We start from the raw sequence: 19,082 nt of genomic DNA, 5'->3' as shown, positions 1-19,082 counted from the left end.
CCCTCCTCATTTGACCTCTGAAGTCATTTTTTTTTATAATTAAGCTAATGAAGAATACAAAAATTCCAAGGGGCTTTTCTTATCCCATCAAAACATAACCCATTCCTCCCCTTCTCTAATTCTCTCCACATTCTCACCTAGACTAACCTCCTCTATGTCATCATGATGCCACTTGAAATCTTTATGTGTGCGCCTGCACTAACTGTGAACTTCTGTGGGTATCGGGTTCTCCAACTGTACTGCACATATCAGGAAGATGGACAGGTACATGTCAAGTGAACTGTGCGTACTACTGGCACATGCACAGTTCAGTTGAAGAATCCGATACCCACAGATGTTCACAAACGATATAGGTGCTCACATAAAAGAGAGGTGCGCCTGCACGAGATTTGCAGTGGCATCACGTTGACATTGAAGAGTTTAGGCTAGGCTAGGAGGTGGAGAGAAAAATAGGAGGTGAGGAGTGGGGCTCCATTCTGATGGGTGGGGCTAGGATAAGTACGGCCTCTTAGGCTTTGTTATTCCTCTTTATCATAATTAAAAAAAACTGTTTTTAGGGGTCAAAAGAAGAGGATAGGACATAAAGATAAAGATATGTTTGGAAATCACAATAGAAGAGCTATACTATGATGCAAAGGCTTAAAAATGGTCACCACTGGTAACAGACTTCCTTTAAACACCATCTGTCCCCAATAAGGGACACATTTTGGAAGGTTTCTAATATGAAAAAGCATAACACATGTGACGTCTCATTGTGTTTTTGTTAATACAGTCAAAAATACATACGTTTTATGTATGTCAGAGTCCCTTTGACATTATTTGCTATTGCTGTCATCACGTCTAAGGAGCTTAAAAGCAGGAAGTAGAAAGAGCAAAAAAATCACACAAAAAAATGAAGGAAAAGAGAGAAGGTAAAAATATCCTTGGAGTCCTAAGAGTGTCATATACAAATTTTCAGGCCTATTGGAGCATTTTCGATTTGTGCAGAATCAATTCTATATATATTTCGAATCAGACATAAAACATATTTCAAGAAATTCACTCATCTCTAGGATGTCTCTTACATATCCAATGGTATACACCTTCATTGTGGGATATATCTTTTTTAACATTGCAAATATAAAAAATTGCATATACAGAAATGCAATTGTCTTGTAGCATTTTAAGCCTCTGTATAAAACCAGAAGCACTGCTATGAATGCAGGTATAAAGCTTTAAAATAATATACTTGCTGTGATTCACCGACTTCTTTTAGAAATCGTGATGATCTTTAAAGGATCAACGTTTCATTAAATTGTTTCATTATCTTTTATCAGTCATCGACATTTCACAAGTGAGAAAAAAAAGCCTCTGTAGCATTCAGCAACATATTCCACACAATACTTTTGTTTGCTCTGCTTTCTAGGATCAATATGATGAGCTGCCTGCCACCGAACCTCACAATACACTTCACAGCATTTTCCGTAGAGTCAAGATTCCTGGGAGCAGCTAAATAATTCCTCACATCAGGAGTCATTCAGTAACATAAAAGACACCGTACACATATGAACATTCTTAAAATGATCCCTTTCTTTTGTCAGTTCGCCTTGTGTACTCTCAGGAAACAATACGGTTACACAGGTGGATATGGAAAAAAAATACCACAGAATTTTATTGAATAGCATAATGTTTAGCAATGAGACTCCGGGAAAAAACCTGCATCGCTAGCTGATGTCTAATATCCAGACTATTCATAGTCTACAGTGGTACAGGCTGATCTGATCCCCTCATTCTGACATCAGAATGTTCAATATTTTGTAGAAATACCAGCAGTTATCATAAAATCAAGAACCTGTCAAAAAAAGTTGCCAGTCCTGCGTTGCTTACGGTGATCGGTGTAAGGGCATTTGTCAGATCCTTGAAGGAAACGGGAAATTACGTTAATATAATGAACAACCACCAGTATATGGATGTGCCATTTTGTGCAAGTTATTAAATCATTTATTACCTTTCACCACAGTCCCTGCCCCTCTGGGTGCTGTTAATTACTGTGATATTAATTCCTGCCTCTGTTTGGCAATTATAACACATCAACAAAATCTCTGGGTCAAAATTTTCAATTTACACTTATGGAGCGGACCTGTGAGCCTCCCTCTTTTATTAAAACTACTTTTATTTAACTGCACATTTGACTTACTGATTCTGATTAAAGAATTCTGCTCAGCGATGGGAATTACATTTCATTCATGTGTCTGTTCTGCCAATTGAATGCTTTCAGTTACATTGCATTCTCAAGTATACTATGGGAATTTCAAGCCATAGGAAACCTTCAATAGACCTGAAGTTTTATTAATTCCATGCAGAAGGAAACATTAGCCAACATTTTGTGCATTCGAGATATTTTGTAGCGCTGGCTGCTGATGGAAGCGTACATAAAATCATGTATATCGATATGCCTTACTATGTGCCAAGTCACTTCAATTATAGCTTAATGCATGATACACTTGTCTTGAGATGCTTAAAGGGATACACCTGTCAGAAAAGGGTATTTTTAACTGAATATTCATAGAAAGCAGTTTTTTAAGAATTTTGGTCCATTTTTCTTTTTTATTTCAGCAGAACTACACCAATGACAATGAAATACAACATATCAGTCAGCACACAGAGAAAAACCTTCTCTATAGATAGTGATCCTATTTTTATTTAATTGCTTCTGTGAAGGAAAGATGATATCTGTTAGTAAAATAGTAGATTTTACAATCTGGATAACAGTAACGGTGGATTTAGACTAGCTCATTCCCGACAATCTGCCCATCACCCACTGAACGAGCAAACACCCGTTCATTGGGTGATCCTGTCGTTCATGCAGGCGCATCAATCATTGTTTCTGGGCAGTAGATTGTGCTGTGTAAACAATGATTCTGTATGGGGACGAGTGATCGCAATAGCATTTAATAGCCCCTTAAAGGGTTTCTGTCACCCCACAAAACTCATTATTTTTTTTTTTGGATAGTTAGATTCCTCATAGCGCGATATAGGAGAATATAATAGTCTTACTTACTTTCATGCGGCCGATTCTTTATAAAACAAAGTTTTATAATATGTAAATGAGAGCTCTACCAGCAAGTAGGGCGTCTACTTGCTGGTAGCCGCAGCAGAAAACCGCCCCCTCGCCGTGTTGATTGACAGGGCCAGCCGTGATCTCCTCCTCCGGCCGGCCCTGTCAGTAATTCAAAAATCGCGCGCCTCTGGTCATTCGGCGCAGGCGCTCTGAGATGAGGAGGCTCGTCTCCTCAGCACTCCCTCAGTGCGCCTGCGCCGATGACATCACCGAAAGAGAAGACGTCATCGGCGCAGGCGCATGTACAGCAATGATCAGAAATGAACCATTCATTCCTGATCATTTGCTTGGAAGAGGGTAAACAAATAACCTTTTAGCAAGCTCTGTCTCTAATTAAGCCAGCATCTCATCTGCAGACCGCTGTTTCAGGGTGATTGGCCCTGATGAGTAGAGCAGAGAGTACTGGCTTAACTGGGTGAGGGGCTTAGGTCAGGATTCGGGGGATACTATATCTCCTTACGGAGAGTGCTGTGAGGAGTCTTATAGGCCAGGCAAGGCTCCTCTGTAATTCAGGGAAGAGGGTATGCAAATCAGCTCTTAGCAAGCTCTGCCTCTAATGCCACAAATTATTTAAAGGGATTGTCCCAGTTATTTTTTTTGTTCTTTGTATGTTTCTAACTAATCAAATGTAACAGCTTTGCCATTAACTTACTGCATCTGTAGTTGCTCCTTTCTCAGATTTCACTGAGGGTCACATGACCTGTGATGTCAGGTTCTCTCCCTGCTCTGATTATGATTTGTGCACAAGCCTGAGAGAGCAGATATAAGTCTGTACACAAGACATCACTGTGATGGCCACGCCCCCCTGCACTGCCAGCTGCTGCTTATTGCTCTCTCCCTGGATTCTTAACCCCTTTAGCTGCACAGACTCAGGGCAGAAGGCATTACTGAGTAGCTGCAGGCAGTGAGGAGACAAATGCTGGGCACAGGAGCTCACAGACTAGAGGAGTTCTGCACAAGAACAGGTAAGTGGAAGATCCTGTGTGTATCAGCAGTGTCATTGTACAGCTGGGACTTGTATTCCTACACATACAACATAATGCTGAGTTTCCCAGCAGGCAGACATGTCACTCAGGGCAGCTCTTGTATTCACCTCCTTTGCAGAGAAGGGGGAGGGGCAGGGATTGTTGTTATTGCAGGTAAACAAAGGGCCAGAAGAGAAACAGGGAAATGAGGAAATATATATATTTTTTTTTACCTAAAACTTGCTTAGCTCAGATACTGCTGCCTATCATATTTACAGTGCTATATATATATATATTTTTTTTTCATAACTCAGACTACCCCTTTAATATGGGTGCCACTTAATAAATTGGAGCATCTTATACAGGTAGACCTTTTTTCACTTAGACTGGCATTTGAACTGGCAGTCTTTCGTTAATATTCCCCTTTGTGCTAATCTCATATAAAACTTACAATGTCACAAAATTTTTGATGTCATAAAGACACATCAAAATTGTTAATGATGGGGGTCTGAGTACTAAGACCCCCACTGATGTCTAGAACGAGAGGAAAGAATCCTGTGCATATTGTGGTCTGCTTCTTCGCTGCTGAGGATGGAATGAGGTGGGACTCTATGGAGCCTGTGTCATGCAGCAAGGAGTGATAATGCACTAAGCATGCGCTTCTCTCCCATCATTCTAGAGATCAGTGGGGGACTTAGACCCTATTGATCACAACTTTTTATGTCCCTATGACATAACAAAAGTTTTTTTTTTTTTAAGTTAGCGACAATTATATATATTTTTTTGCTTGGCTGGATAAGTACTGTAGTAAGCTCATTCTGTAGTGTCAAATTTAAGTAACACAAGGGTCTAGCAGATGGGAAATGTGTATGTCCTCTGCTATTAGCAAATAATACCTTTTGCCTTCTTTAGCAGGTGCAGACCAAATCAAATTCTACCACGTTCTCATGCTTCTTGTCTAAAGACTAGACATAATAATTTCCTTCACTTCAGCAGATTGATGTCACCACAGACTTCTTTGAACCGTAAGGGTACTTTCACACTAGCGTTATTTTTTTTTCCGGCATTGAGTTCCATCCTAGGGGCTCAATACTGGAAAAGAACTATCAGTTTTATCCTGATGCATTCTGAATGGAAAGCCATCCGTTCAGGATGCATCAGGATGTCTTCAGTTCAGTCTTTTTGACTTTTCAGGACGGAGATAATACCGCAGCATGCTGCGGTTTTATCTCCGTTCAAAATTCCGGAACACTTGCCGGAATGCCGGATCTGGCATTTTTTCCCATTGAAATGCATTAATGCCGGATCCAGCCCCGCGTGTTCCTTCAAAACTGATCAGTTTTTACGGTCTGCGCATGCTCAGACCGCAAAAAAATTTGAAAAAAATAAATGCCGGATCCGTTTTTCCAGATGACATCGGAGAGACGGAGCCGGCATTTCAATACATTTGTCAGACAGATCAGGATCCTGCCATCAGTTTGCATACGTTTTGACGGATCCGGCGGGCAGTTCCGGCGACGGAACTTCCTGCTAGAATCCTCTGCCGCAAGTGTGAAAGTACACTAAATGTAAATTTTTTATCGTGCAAATGGGATATAATGATCTATCTCACAGTGATTAGAAAATACCGAACAGCATGAAAAGTGCAAATCTCCCTTCACACGCTGAGTTAAGTTTCGTGATGTGTAAATGAGTAACAACAAACTGTCCGGTGGTTATGGTGAACATGAATTATATCTGTGTGTTTTAGGAAGTGGAAAAGATACATAAAGCAATCTTGGATGTTTTAGATGAGCAGCATTGGAGAATAATGACAACACACCAGGTGACCTGTGCAGCAGTGCACGCCACTAATCTGGAAAAGGTTTGTTTTCACAGCTTTGCTCCGGACAGAAGTGTTTTTGGCTGCAGCTCCCTGCAGTGCCTGGGAGCATATGGCAGGCCTAGATACCATCGTCTCAATTCACTTCTACTCCAATGATACTTTGGGAAACAAAAAAAAAAAAGTTTGTAAAAACATAAATTAGCGCTGCAGATCCTTTTTTCATCAGGCTCCCTATGGGATCACCAGCAATGGCCTTTGGTCTGTTAATGAGGCTTTCTTTTCAACTCCGGGTGGGGTTATTGTGTTGTGACAGATGAAGAGGGCCTCAAAGAGTTCAAGAGAAATGTTTCCTCGCAGGTGCCTTCCCAAGTCATATAAAAACTATACTCCGGCACCATGTGAGTCAGCAGACACATTGCCCAATCCTTTCCAAATAGCAATAACGTCACTAGGTGAAACTGTTGTGATAGAGCCAAGCAAAATCTCTAAAGTACATGTGTGATCTAAAGAGCTAACTTCAAAGGAATTGAAGTAGAGATGATCCCACATTTGTCTTCTGTGACATTTTTCAGCTATCTGTCACACACTCTGCCACCTGCATGAATAAACTTATCACAAAGTAACACCCACAGCGCGCAACCTCCATAAACCCTAATAATAGCAGTAATAGGAATTCCAGACTTCTGAGACGTAATGCTGCAGATCAGGTCTAATCAGATCGGCCTGTTCCTCAAAAAAGGCAATTTGTGATATATGTGTTATGATACTGTTCACCATTATCATGTTTCCACTGGTAGCTGAATCATTATTCATGTCAACTCATTTCTCTATACCGTAAACATTCCCGGTTTACTGACAGCTAACATTAGGTCTCATATCCTTCATGATAAGCCTCTGTTAACCTCATGCTATGACAGATACACCTGGAAAAGCTCCTGACTTATACCTCAGACAGACGGTTATGACTGGTGTTGAGCGAATTGAGCTTCTGATCAGAGATCCGAAGTCGCTTCATTCAAACTCTTCAGTTTTAATGCTGTCTCCATGTACAGTTTTAAAATGTATTGCTTCCGTGTAGGCAAAATTTGTTTCAGCCGAATTCAGGCAAGGCTTTGGTGAATTTTAAAATAGCGATACGAATTTGGGTTTGGTACCGGCTCATACCTCGGTACCAAACCTGATTTTGTATTGCTATTTTAAAATGTTTTTAAAGGTGCAGAAGTGATTACCAAATTAATTCACTGAAGTCTTGCGCGACTTTGGCTGAAATAATTTTTGCCTACAGGGAGGCAATACATGCTTTTCGGAGACAACATTAAAACCGAAGTGTTTGAAAGAATCAATATCAGATCTCGATTCGCTCAACACAAGTTATGACATATCCCAATGCATAAAAGAGGTTGCAATAGGGTCCTGTATATTTTTTTACTACATAGTGTACTTTTCTATAGAATATAGTCAACTATGGCATTCCATACTTTCTACACATTTGCAATCTGAAGCCAATCTTTTGGCACCAATTTGGTTAATGAAGCCCTATGGATGTGCTTAGTGTGTATGCTGGGACTTATTCTCTACATATACGCTGAGCATTCACCACTAGCGTGATGTGTACAGAGCCCTAGAAATTAGAGGAACTAGAAGCTCAGTCTAAAAGCTGCTATAAACACATAGATAATATAATCAAATTGAGTCGTAGAAAGATTCTGTTGTTGTCTTACTTATTGATACACAGTATGGTATCTTCCATACATCTAAACAAACCTGATAAGTCTGTAACCTTAAGTGATTAAAGGAGTTTTCCAGTAGTTGAATGATATCTGGCACCAGCACTGCTTCTGATCAGCGGTTTGAAGAGGCTGCGGCACCGTGAGTGCTATGGCCTCCTCGTAGCATTGAATAGTTGCTGTGCAAGGTATTGCAGCCCAGGCTCAGTCATTTGAATAAGAATGAGTTGCGCCTAGGTCATGTGACTGATAAACATGATGCCACTGGTCTAGAAAGAAGCCTCTGTGCTTACTGGAGCACCACAGCCACTTAAAACAGCTGATCAGCGGGGGTACAGGACAGGCCATCAGTATTCTACTCCTGGAAAAACCATTAATAACTGCATAGGCTTTGTTTAATCAAAGGATAATATTATTAATGGCCTTGAAAAGCTGTAATAAATGTAGTCTGAACGTACCCATAGATCTCTGTATTTGGCCAAGGCACACTTACAATCTAATGTCCATTGACAGCACCTACTTGTACAGGACATTAAAAACATGGCTGCAGTGACAAGCCGGTCGAAGGAGTTCCCTATCTCTTGTACTTATTATACTAGTGAATGACAAGTTAGTAGCCTGCAACGACCCCCCCCCCCCCACCCAACTTTCCTATTCCTCTTTTAGGTGTAATATTGAGGGCAGCACATTGCCAGAACACCAGAGATTATCATTGGCCTAGGCATGAGGGCCGGAGGGGTTTATAAGGGTACTTGACAATTCTATATCAGTTTATAATATGTAGCTACTGTTTGAATGATATGTTAAAATTTGAATCTTGATGTAATATTATTCCTATGCACGTACTGGGCTTTGTAAATTGATTCCAAGTGAAATAAAACAGATTTAATATAAAAAAATATATATTGAATTGCTGATTATACTGGGAAGGAATCTTACTGTCTAACGCAGCACAAGCAAATTAAATGTTTCTAATTAAGCTAAAGATTTCTCCTAATATTATTTTTTATACAGTGTGTTATAGCTTCTCCTCTCATTTACTGTATATAGTATATTATACTGCTTATCATACCATTTGTTGGCTATATTAAGCTTTGAAATTCTGCAGACTGCACCAACTTTCTGATGTCAATCAGCGTCCTGTGTCAGAATAGGTTCAATATAAATCATGTTACTTTGTTTGTGACCTATACATCATCACAACCAATTTACAGAATGAAAGACAAACAGCTGGAAACGTGTTTGTCCCTGTTAGTTCCTCTCACTTCATTGTTACTTTGTTTAAGATAACTAATTAGCTGACACATGCGGTTGGGTAGAAAGGGTACTTACTTAGTTTTGTCTTGCAAGAAATGTATATATTTTCATTGTCACCATTCTTGTTGTGATTTCTGTTTCCCTACTTTAGCTATTAGTTTGATGAATGAACCTTTCAAAACATATTTTCTCAGTATAATTACCATTTGTTTCCAACAAAATAGTCTACTTGAAATGGGCAAGTGTTTGCTTGTTTGCTTAGAGATTTGGAGAGAAAAAAGAGGTCTCTGTGGTTCATATTTCCTCTTTTTATACTAATAATTCTAGTGAATAGAATAAAAAATGTCCTCTCTAGAGATTGACTGTTAGGACATGTGTTTTGAATGTACTAGGAGGCTAGTTATGAGTAAAAGCTGGCTTATAGCTGGAAACGCTTGTTAAGGGTCCCATTTATGGCTGTTGGCTAAAGGCTCGTTCAGCCGACAGTTATCTTTCCTCACTCCTCCATACATATGCACATTCTGCTTGGATGAACTTGTATGTGTTCTCTATATGGAGAGGGGAGTAAACCACCAGCAGGCACTTCTTGTGGTGGCTTACCTCTCTTGAAAACAAAAGGATTGTGTTGAATTTCAGCATACCTAATACTTCTTTCTAGAGATGAGCAAACTAGCCGAAAATTTTGGTTCGGCTACTTTGGCAAATTTTACAAGAAAATTTGCTTTGTAACTAATTACTTTGTCACGAAGCACATTTCTTTGTAAGTAGAGGGTGTAATGACAGGGAATGGCGTTTGCGCTGCCCCCAGTCATTGTACCCCTCAGATGCTGCGTTCATAGCTGATTACGGTATTTGACAGTAATAACACAGTGTAAAATTTAAAAAAAATTAAAAAATCATACTTATTTCCTCTGTTTGAGCTACTATCTTGATTGAAGATCTAGAGTGAAATATTGCGTGGCCCGTGATCACGTTGTCCGGCTTGGTGACGTCCTATGTTACCATGCACAGGATTTTGTGCAAGATCTTCAATCAAGATGGTAGCTGCCGGCTCTTCGTGCTCAAACGGAGGCAGTAAGTATGATTTTTTTTTTTTCATTTTTTTACCGCTATTCAGAGAAAATTTATTTGATACCATAAAGCATGAGGAAATTTGGCTTTGCAGCAAATCAAATTTTTTCTGAAATTCGGATCGCAGTCCACTTTGTGGACTTTGATTCCATCAACACTACTTCTTTCCCCCAACATTATCTGTCAGGGAGAATTGGGACACACTTATGTATATGGGCTTTACTCTCATGTATATGAGGACCTTTAGGCTGTGCTGGAAATCCTCTTGGGATCACTTGGGATTATCTATCTATTATTTATTAAAGCGACATTCATTCCATGGCACTGTACATATGAAAAGGGCTATACACACATAATACAGATGATTGCACTAAGCACGAACAAGACGAGCTACAAACTACTACTGGTACAGAAGGAGAGTGGGCCCTGCCTGTGAAGGCTTACAATCTTTGAGGTATGGATACAATAGGTGAAGGTAAAGCTGGCCAACAATGACTATTGTTTTTTTCACATAGGGAAAAAGATAAAAATGGCACAGATTTATGCGAAATTGCGAGTTTCACTGTCCACGGTGACTTCCTTTAAAAGTATGCCTAAATGGGAACGGGAGTTGGGAATCTCCCCTCTCCCCTGGCCACAGATTTTTAAAAATACGAAAAAGGTAATATCTGCAACCAGTTATAGATTGATCCAGTTAAAAATTTTGCATAGGTTGTATTATACACCACAAATGCAGGCTAAGTTTGCTAATGACAGAGGTCGTGAATTTTTCTGTCGAAAGTGTGGCAGCCCTAACGTCGGATATATCCATCTTTTATGGGAATGTTGCGTGATAAAGCGGTTTTGGGAGCAGGTATTTACAGCACTCAAGGGGGATTTCACCCAATCTTGTGTACCGGATATGATCTCTGTGATTTTGGGCGCTTATATACCAGAAAAGCCAAATTCTTCTGTATACCATTTGATCTGGTTGAAGGGCTGCTTGATAGCAAAGGTTCTGATAGTTAAAAGATGGGGATCCCCCATATCCCCTGTATTTGAGGAGTGGAGACGGATTATGTCCCAAATAAAGCTGTATGAGGAGATTGAGAAGCAGAGAAGGTAAGGTACGTGATACCCCTTAATCTGTGCAGCGAGGTGGACTGATTACTGCGCTATGCTGGGTGGTGTACGTGGGCGGGTACGGGGGGGGGGGAGTATCGGGTCCGGTCTTTCAGCGACAGCAGCCAAGGGAAGGGGGGAGATATTCGGGATTAAAGATATTAGGCTTGACTTTACAGAGCCGGATTTATTCTTATGGTTGAGATGATGTTAAAATGATAGTAATATCTTCTTTATGTGTATAAACATACTTTGTGTGTATATTTTTTTTTCTCTTTTTCCTCTTTGCTTTTCTTTTTTCTTTTTTTTCTTTTTTCTCTTTTTCCGGCTTTGTTTAAATGCTATGTTATTATCATTGAGGAAAATAAAATATTTATTGGATTAAAAAAAAAAAAAAAAAGCTGGCCATGGTGGTATAGCAGCAGCAGGGTCACTGGTTATAAACTTGTCTCATGAGGTGGGTTTTTAGGTTTCTTTTGAAGGACTTCACTGTAGGTGAGAGTCTAATGTGTTCTATCTATCTATCTATTATCTATACTTCAAAGACATACTGATAGGGACCTTAGATTGTGAGCCCCATTGGGGACAGTTGGATGATAATGTCTGTAAAGTGCTGCGGAATATAGTAGCGCTATATAAGTGCATAAAATAATAATAATAATAATAATAATAATAATAATCTATCTCCTATCCTATCTATCTATCTATCTATCTATCTATCTATCTATCTATCTATCTATCTATCTATCTATATCATTATCTATATCATTATCTATCTATCTATCTATCTATCTATCTATCTATCTATCTATCTATCTATCTATCTATCTATCTATCTATCTATCTATCACAACACCCCTCTCAGTACACAGCAAATAAGGCAGACCTGAACCATCCATGCAAAACAAAGTTAAGGCCTTGCCTCACCCAGCAATAACACATGATCACCTAAAGTTGAAGAAACCACCCATGATAATCAGCAAGCCTGGCTGGATACTATTTAAAAGGGAGTTTAGAGTTTTCCAGATAACTTTTTAAATAGAATGCTAATCATACTGGGTCCCAAACTACTGAATGATCAGATGACAAACTGCATGTGAAGAAATGCACAGGATTGATCACTTCCATGAAGTCACATCTACATTATTCTGTTTTCCCATAGACCAGTGTAGCTGGATAGCTTTTCTCTTCAGTTCTTTTCTCTAGTTACAGGACAGGTGCCATTTATTATTCACCAGCCTACAGCTAGTGGAAACTAAACAGAAGCTGAACATTTGTTGAGAGAATTATCAACTGACTAAGATCACGACGACAGCCCCTCTCTGTTTAAACTGCTTTCACCATGAAAATATACCTAAAATAAATGCTAAATATTATATTATAAAGTTTTATGCTTGCTATTGCTACATATATATAGAAATCACTGTGTATAATTTGCTATAGCAATACATACATACGTCATAAGTATAGATGAGTGAATTTATTTTATTTCCAAATAAAGTTTACCTGAATTGAAAGTACTTCAATTGCCTGAAAAACTCTCTCTCCCCCTCTTTCTTTCTTTCTCTCTCTCTCTCATCATGAGCCAATTTTCCCCATTTGTTGTGAGGTTCAGTTTCCTCTCCCTTTATGTAATATATTCTGATATAGACATTTGGTAGTATTTGTATCATTATTGTAATGTGAATTATCCTTATTGTAGATATTTAAAGGGGTTGTTCATCTTTGTGAAGCTTTTCTACAGACTCAATAGCATACTTAAAGGGGTTGTCCGGGTTCAAAGCTGAACATTCCTCCATTTTCACCCCGGCAGCCCCCCTGACAGGAGCATTGGAGCAGTTCATGCTCCGATGTTCTCCTTTGCCCTGCTCTAAATCGTGCAGGGCAAAGGCATTTTTTGGAGATCCAATGACATACCGGGGCTCTCCATGGGGCTGCCAGGAATCCCGGTGACGTCACTAATGGGCGGGATTTATCACTGCCCTAGTCAGTAAAATGGCTAGGGCAGTGCAAAAGCCTGCCCATCAGAGCCGGTGACGTCACCGAACACACTGCTGGGCGGAGGTTTCCGCCCGGCAGTGTGTTATTGTAAATAAAAGATTGCTTGCCCTGCGCGATTTAGCGCAGGGCAAGGGAGCGCATCGGAGCATGAGATGCTCCGATGCTAGCCTTAGGGGGGCTTCCTGGGTGAAAATAAGGGTATGTCCGGGTTCAGCATGAGATGCTCCGATGCTAGCCTTAGGGGGGCTTCCTGGGTGAAAATAAGGGTATGTCCGGGTTCAGCTCTGAACCCGGACAACCCCTTTAACTAAGCCCTGCTATAGATTCTAGATCTTCCTGCATCAACAACTGGTTTGAAGCTGTGTCGTGTGACTGCCAATGACCTAAGCAGCCATCTAAGCATCACGTGACCCAATGAAATGATGCATAAGTGACATGTGACCTCTGCGGCCAGTCATTGGCTGAACCGTTCACGTGACCCAGTGTCAAACTGGATGTTGATGAGGGAGACCCCAGATCTGCAGAGCTGGTGGGCAGAGAAGAAGATGGAACCTAGAGGTGGGGATCAGGTAAGCATGATTACCACTTCAGCTCCAGCCAGGCTCTGAGTTCTGTAGAAAAGCTCCACAAAGATGAACAATCCCTTTAAATTATTACATAAATTCAGTGCAAACAAAAAAATTAGCACAACTTTTTTTTGTTTATTAAATATGAAAACTCTCATTAAGTAAGTCCCATGTGAAACAGAGAGGAGTAATGACCCATCTATCAGTTTATTGTTTTCTATTCACCTTTTCACACAGGCTATACCTGACTAGCTCTTAATCATGGACATACTTCGATTGGGCCGCGTTATAAAAGCTTAACTCATTTATCACCAGGGTGTGCTGACACACAACTGTACTTATCTTTTCCTGGCTCTACTACATTAGCAATCCACTCACTGATTACCAGTTGATATCTTTTGTCTGAAGAGGGGCCATCAGTAGACTTGAGCAATCTCTGACTTTGAAGCAGACATAACTTTATCAGTGTGTGCATATGTGAGAATGTCACCCTTTTCAATTCCATTGGTGACTCTGAATTATGTTTCTTAAGAGAACTCTAAAGCAAACATCAAAGAATGTTTCAGAAGAAACAATTTACATATAAAACAAACCAAGCATTTTTTCTATTAATTATAGGGTTGTGGAGATAGCATAAGCCTCACCTACTGTAGGTTCATCTATAAACACGGTGACTGGTGTCACACACGCTGTTATTGAAACTAGGACAATCAGCTTTCCAATGTACTTAATATTTGAATTTGTTAGTTTATGAATTTTAAAAATTTGTTAGCATTTCTTCGAAAAAGAAGCTCAAATGCTTGTCAGACCAGAAGTTATTTCTCCTAACCCTTTATAGACATGCATGCTCAGCCATTACAAACACCTTTTGCAGTGGCTTATCTCCTGAAGGAGTAAATAATATGAACTCATATATTCCCAATCCCTCTTTCCTCAGAAATCTGCCATCAGAGGGAGAAATCTGTTTAATCAGTGTGTGTAGGGCTACTTTCACACTCGCGTTTAGTGCGGATCCGTCATGGAATCCGTTCAGATAATACAACCGTCTGCATCCGTTCAGAACGGATCTGTTTGTTTTCTCTTTAAAATAGCTAAGACGGATTCATCTTGAACACCATTGAAAGTCAATGGAGGACAGATACATTTTCTATTGTGCCAGATTGTGTCATAGAAAACAGATCCGTCCCCATTGACTTACATTGTGTGCCAGGACGGATCCGTTTGGCTCAGTTTCGTCAGACGGACACCAAAACGCCTCCAAAGCAAAATGGAGATGGAACGGAGGCAAACTGATGCATTCTGAACAGATCCTTTTCCATTCAGAATGCATTAGGGCAAAACTGATCCGTTTTGGACCGCTGGTGAGAGCCCTGAATGGATCTCACATACGGAAAGCCAAAACGCCAGTGTAAAAGTAGCCGAACCAGCTTAGAGAGATTGTCTCAGAAAGACAACCCCTGCTGTCCATATTCCTGATTAGGGTATATTGACATCAGAGTAGAGGGTTCAGTGTAAGCTAGCTAGCGTAGAGGCTATATGAGTGGCTCCAGTTCTAGTTGACTTGAGCAGCCCTTGTATTATTGTGGACAACCATTCACCTGAATATCTGACATGTAATAATACATTTCCTGGTTGTGGCCTCCCCCAGCAAAATCAACTGCTCTCTAGGAATATCGTAAGTGGAACCCACCCAGGAGGCGGAATCCTGAAAGAAGTTGGCTTTAATGAAATAACCCTTTATGTGATCTACTGAGCAGAAAACAAGCTACAATTCTTTTGAGAAGAAGCTATAAAATGGAGATGTCACAAATACATTTGGAATATAAAGAAAAAGTTACAGTATATCATCCTTCAGCTTCCCTGGGAGAGTTTATTTTTTCTTTTAGATGTAAATTGCATGCATAGCTTTATTTCTTTCACACAGTGTCAATCTGGTACATTATTGTTGTTGTCATCACCCGTCAGCAAAGCTCATTCCACCAAAACCTCCACGTCAGGCTTTATGTACTTGTAAAAATACACAGTACTGAAGGCTCTCTTCTTCCCTTTGTCTACCTTCAGGAACAAAATATAATTAAAAATCTAAACATCTGTCAGTCTTCCCTGAGCCGTTTTCCTTTCAGAAGGATACATTACGGTATAAAAGTGCTAATAAAATCAAAATGGCTTCTACTTAAAGATGCTTCACATTTGCATTTTCACAGCTTAAGGGGGCAGAAGAGCAGTCATTAGGATGAAATAAGTTAACATTGTAAACTTGTTAGATATGTTGAATGTATAAAAAGTGATTGGCTAAGTATACTACACAGCATAATGTTGTTCTTTTTCCCAAATCAACCATAAAAGTATTCAGAACTCATATCTACAGTCAATTTTTTGTGAGTCGTTAACTTCATATGCTACACAGGAGCTCTGTAAAAAGGAACTGAAATTGCTTATGGGGATTAATGTATTTACATACGCACTGCAGACCTAATTCATAAAGCACACTTTCAACGTGACAGCTTTAAGGGAGGAAATTTAAGAAATTTACTTTGTTTACGAGAAGAAAATAGATCCTGTAATATTCTTTTAAGTGCTTTCGAAATAGGTTAAAATGTTTACTGGGACTTGTATTTGTCTTCAGCACAGTAATTAGATTTATGCAAGACCATGTCTTTTTGGAAAACGTGACAGGCAATAATAAGAATGCATTACACATTGGTTCTAGATGGTGAATAACTTAGATAATTGCAGCCTATAGGAAAAGTACACTTGTGCTGTAACAGGAAAAAAATGCATATTGTAATAAAAATACAAATCATTTTTGTAGCTTAGATTTTGCAATCAATAAATGAAGGGGGAAAATGGTGGTAATTCTCAGAATAATTGTGTAAAGTTACATTTTAATTCTCTCTTAAGGCTTGTCTCATAAAGTTATTTCATTTTAAGACTTCTTTTAGATACACCAATGATCTGGAACAAACATACCCTACATAATCCCCCAACAAATGAGCAAACGCTTGTCTAAGTCATTACATCTTTTATATATATGGCCCCAAAACAGGGGATGTGCTGTCAACTATATGCAAACTGAATGGGGGATGATCTATTGTAGTAAGAATCATTCATCCCCGATTCAATTTGTATCAGACCATTTGAAAGATATGTATATCATCAATCGGTGCTCATTCGGAGCTACAGTTGTCCAGTGTTGAAGGACTAACCTGGAGATTTGCTGATCACTATGAATCTGGCTTCTCCAGCTCCTGACAAAGATAGATGTTCACCACTGGCCAGAAAAGCTAATGTGGCCCGACGTTTGTAATAGTGTTTTTTTTTTTGTATTTGGCATTCCTATAAATGAATGGTTGAACATGTAATACAAGAACTCCCATAACAGTGAATAGAGAGCATGCCACCCATGCAGGGTGCTCTCTCCTTCTCTTTGTGGGCCCCATTCTGGAGATAGCGGCTGGTTCCAGAGGTGTGACCAGCACCTATATGACATTGATGGCCTATCCTAATGATATGCTAGCAATGCCCGAGGTGGGAATACCTCTACTAGCTTAGAGTCTGATATTTATTGTATAGATAATTTTAAAGCTGGACATAGACCTTAGGCAGCTGTCAGATTTAAAGGGAACCTGTCATATGGAACATTGTGTCTGAGCTGCAGGCAGCATGTTATAGAGCAGGAGGAGCTGAGCAGATTGATTTATAGTTTTATGGGATCAAATTCAGTATTACTTGTCATTTACACATTTATATCCATGCTCATTCTGGGCTTAGAAGTCAAGAAGTCGGTCCTATCAGTGATTGACAGTCTGCCCTCTATGACTGTGCATACAGAGAGAGATGTCAATCACTCATAGGACCGTCTCCTTTACTTCAAAGCCAGAAATGAGCAGGAATTTAAATGAATGAAATACAAGTTATACCGAATCTTTTGCCATAAAAATATATATCAATTTGCTCAGCTCCTCTTGCTCTCTAATGTGCTGCCTGCAGAATATTTAGTATTTTCATGGTGACAGGTTCCCTTTAATCTCGCCATACACATGAAATCAGTGTCAGCTGAGTGCTCCTTTGGCTGACAGCTATCTCTCATGAACCTTCCATGCATATGCATACTCAGCTGACCACTCATATGTAGTGAATAGGGAGCAGGTCAAAAGCTGCCGACGCTAATGACGTGCATGTGCATGATTATGAGTAAAGGGGTTAAATCCCACTTAGGCCTCATGCACACGACCGTATTTTTTCACGGTCCGCAAAACAGGGTTCCGTTGGTCCGTGATCCGTGTCCGTTTTTTCGTCCGTGGGTCTTCCTTGATTTTTGGAGGATCCACGGACATGAAAAAAACTGTCGTTTTGGTGTCCGCCTGGCCGTGCGGAGCCATACGGATCCGTCCTGAATTACAATGCAAGTCAATGGAGACGGATCCGTTTGACGTTGACACAATATGGTGCTATTGCAAACGGATCCGTCCCCCATTGACTTTCAATGTAAAGTCAGGAGTCCCTTTTATACCATCGGATCAGAGTTTTCTCCAATCCGATGGTATATTTTAACTTGAAGCATCCCCATCACCATGGGAACGCCTCTATGTTAGAATATACTGTCGGTTATGAGTTAGATTGTGAAACTCAAATCCGACAGTATATTCTAACACAGAGGCGTTTCCATGGTGATGGGGACGCTTCAGGTTAGAATATACTAAAATAACTGTGTACATGACTGCCCCCTGCTGCCTGGCAGGTGCTGCCAGGCAGCAGGGGGCAGACCCCCACCCCTGTTTTTAACTCATTGGTGGCCAATGCGGCCGGCCCCCCCCCCCCCCCCTGTAGTTAACTCATTAGTGGCCAGTGCGGCCGGCCCCCCCCTCCCCCCTGAAGTTAACTCATTGGTGGCCAGTGGGCCCTCCCTCCCCTGTAGTTAACTCATTGGTGGCCAGTGGGCCCCCTCCCTCCCCTGTAGTTAACTCTTTGTTGTCCAGTGCTCCCGCCCCCCCCTCCCTCCCCTGTAGTTAACTCGTTGGTGGCCAGTGGGCCCCCCTCCCTCCCCTGTAATTAACTCGTTGGTGGCCAGTGGGCCCTCTCCCCTCCCTCCCCCTCCTAATTAAAATCTCCCCTCCTATCATTGGTGGCAGCGGAGAGTACCGATCGGAGTCCCAGTTTAATCGCTGGGGCTCCGATCGGTAACCATGGCAACCAGGACGCTACTGCAGTCCTGGTTGCCATGGTTACTTAGCAATTTGTAGAATCATTATACTTACCTGCGAGGCTGCGATGTCTGTGTCCGGCCGGGAGCTCCTCCTACTGGTAAGTGACAGGTCTGTGCGGCGCATTGCTTAATGATCTGTCACTTACCAGTAGGAGGAGCTCCCGGCCGGACACAGACATCGCAGCCTCGCAGGTAAGTATAATGCTTCTACAAATTGCTAAGTAACCATGGCAACCGGGACTGCAGTAGCGTCCTGTTTGCCA

This window comes from Bufo bufo, chromosome 3, assembly GCF_905171765.1.
Source record: "Bufo bufo chromosome 3, aBufBuf1.1, whole genome shotgun sequence".
Taxonomy (NCBI): domain Eukaryota; kingdom Metazoa; phylum Chordata; class Amphibia; order Anura; family Bufonidae; genus Bufo; species Bufo bufo.
Note: the sequence above shows the minus strand (reverse complement) of the source record.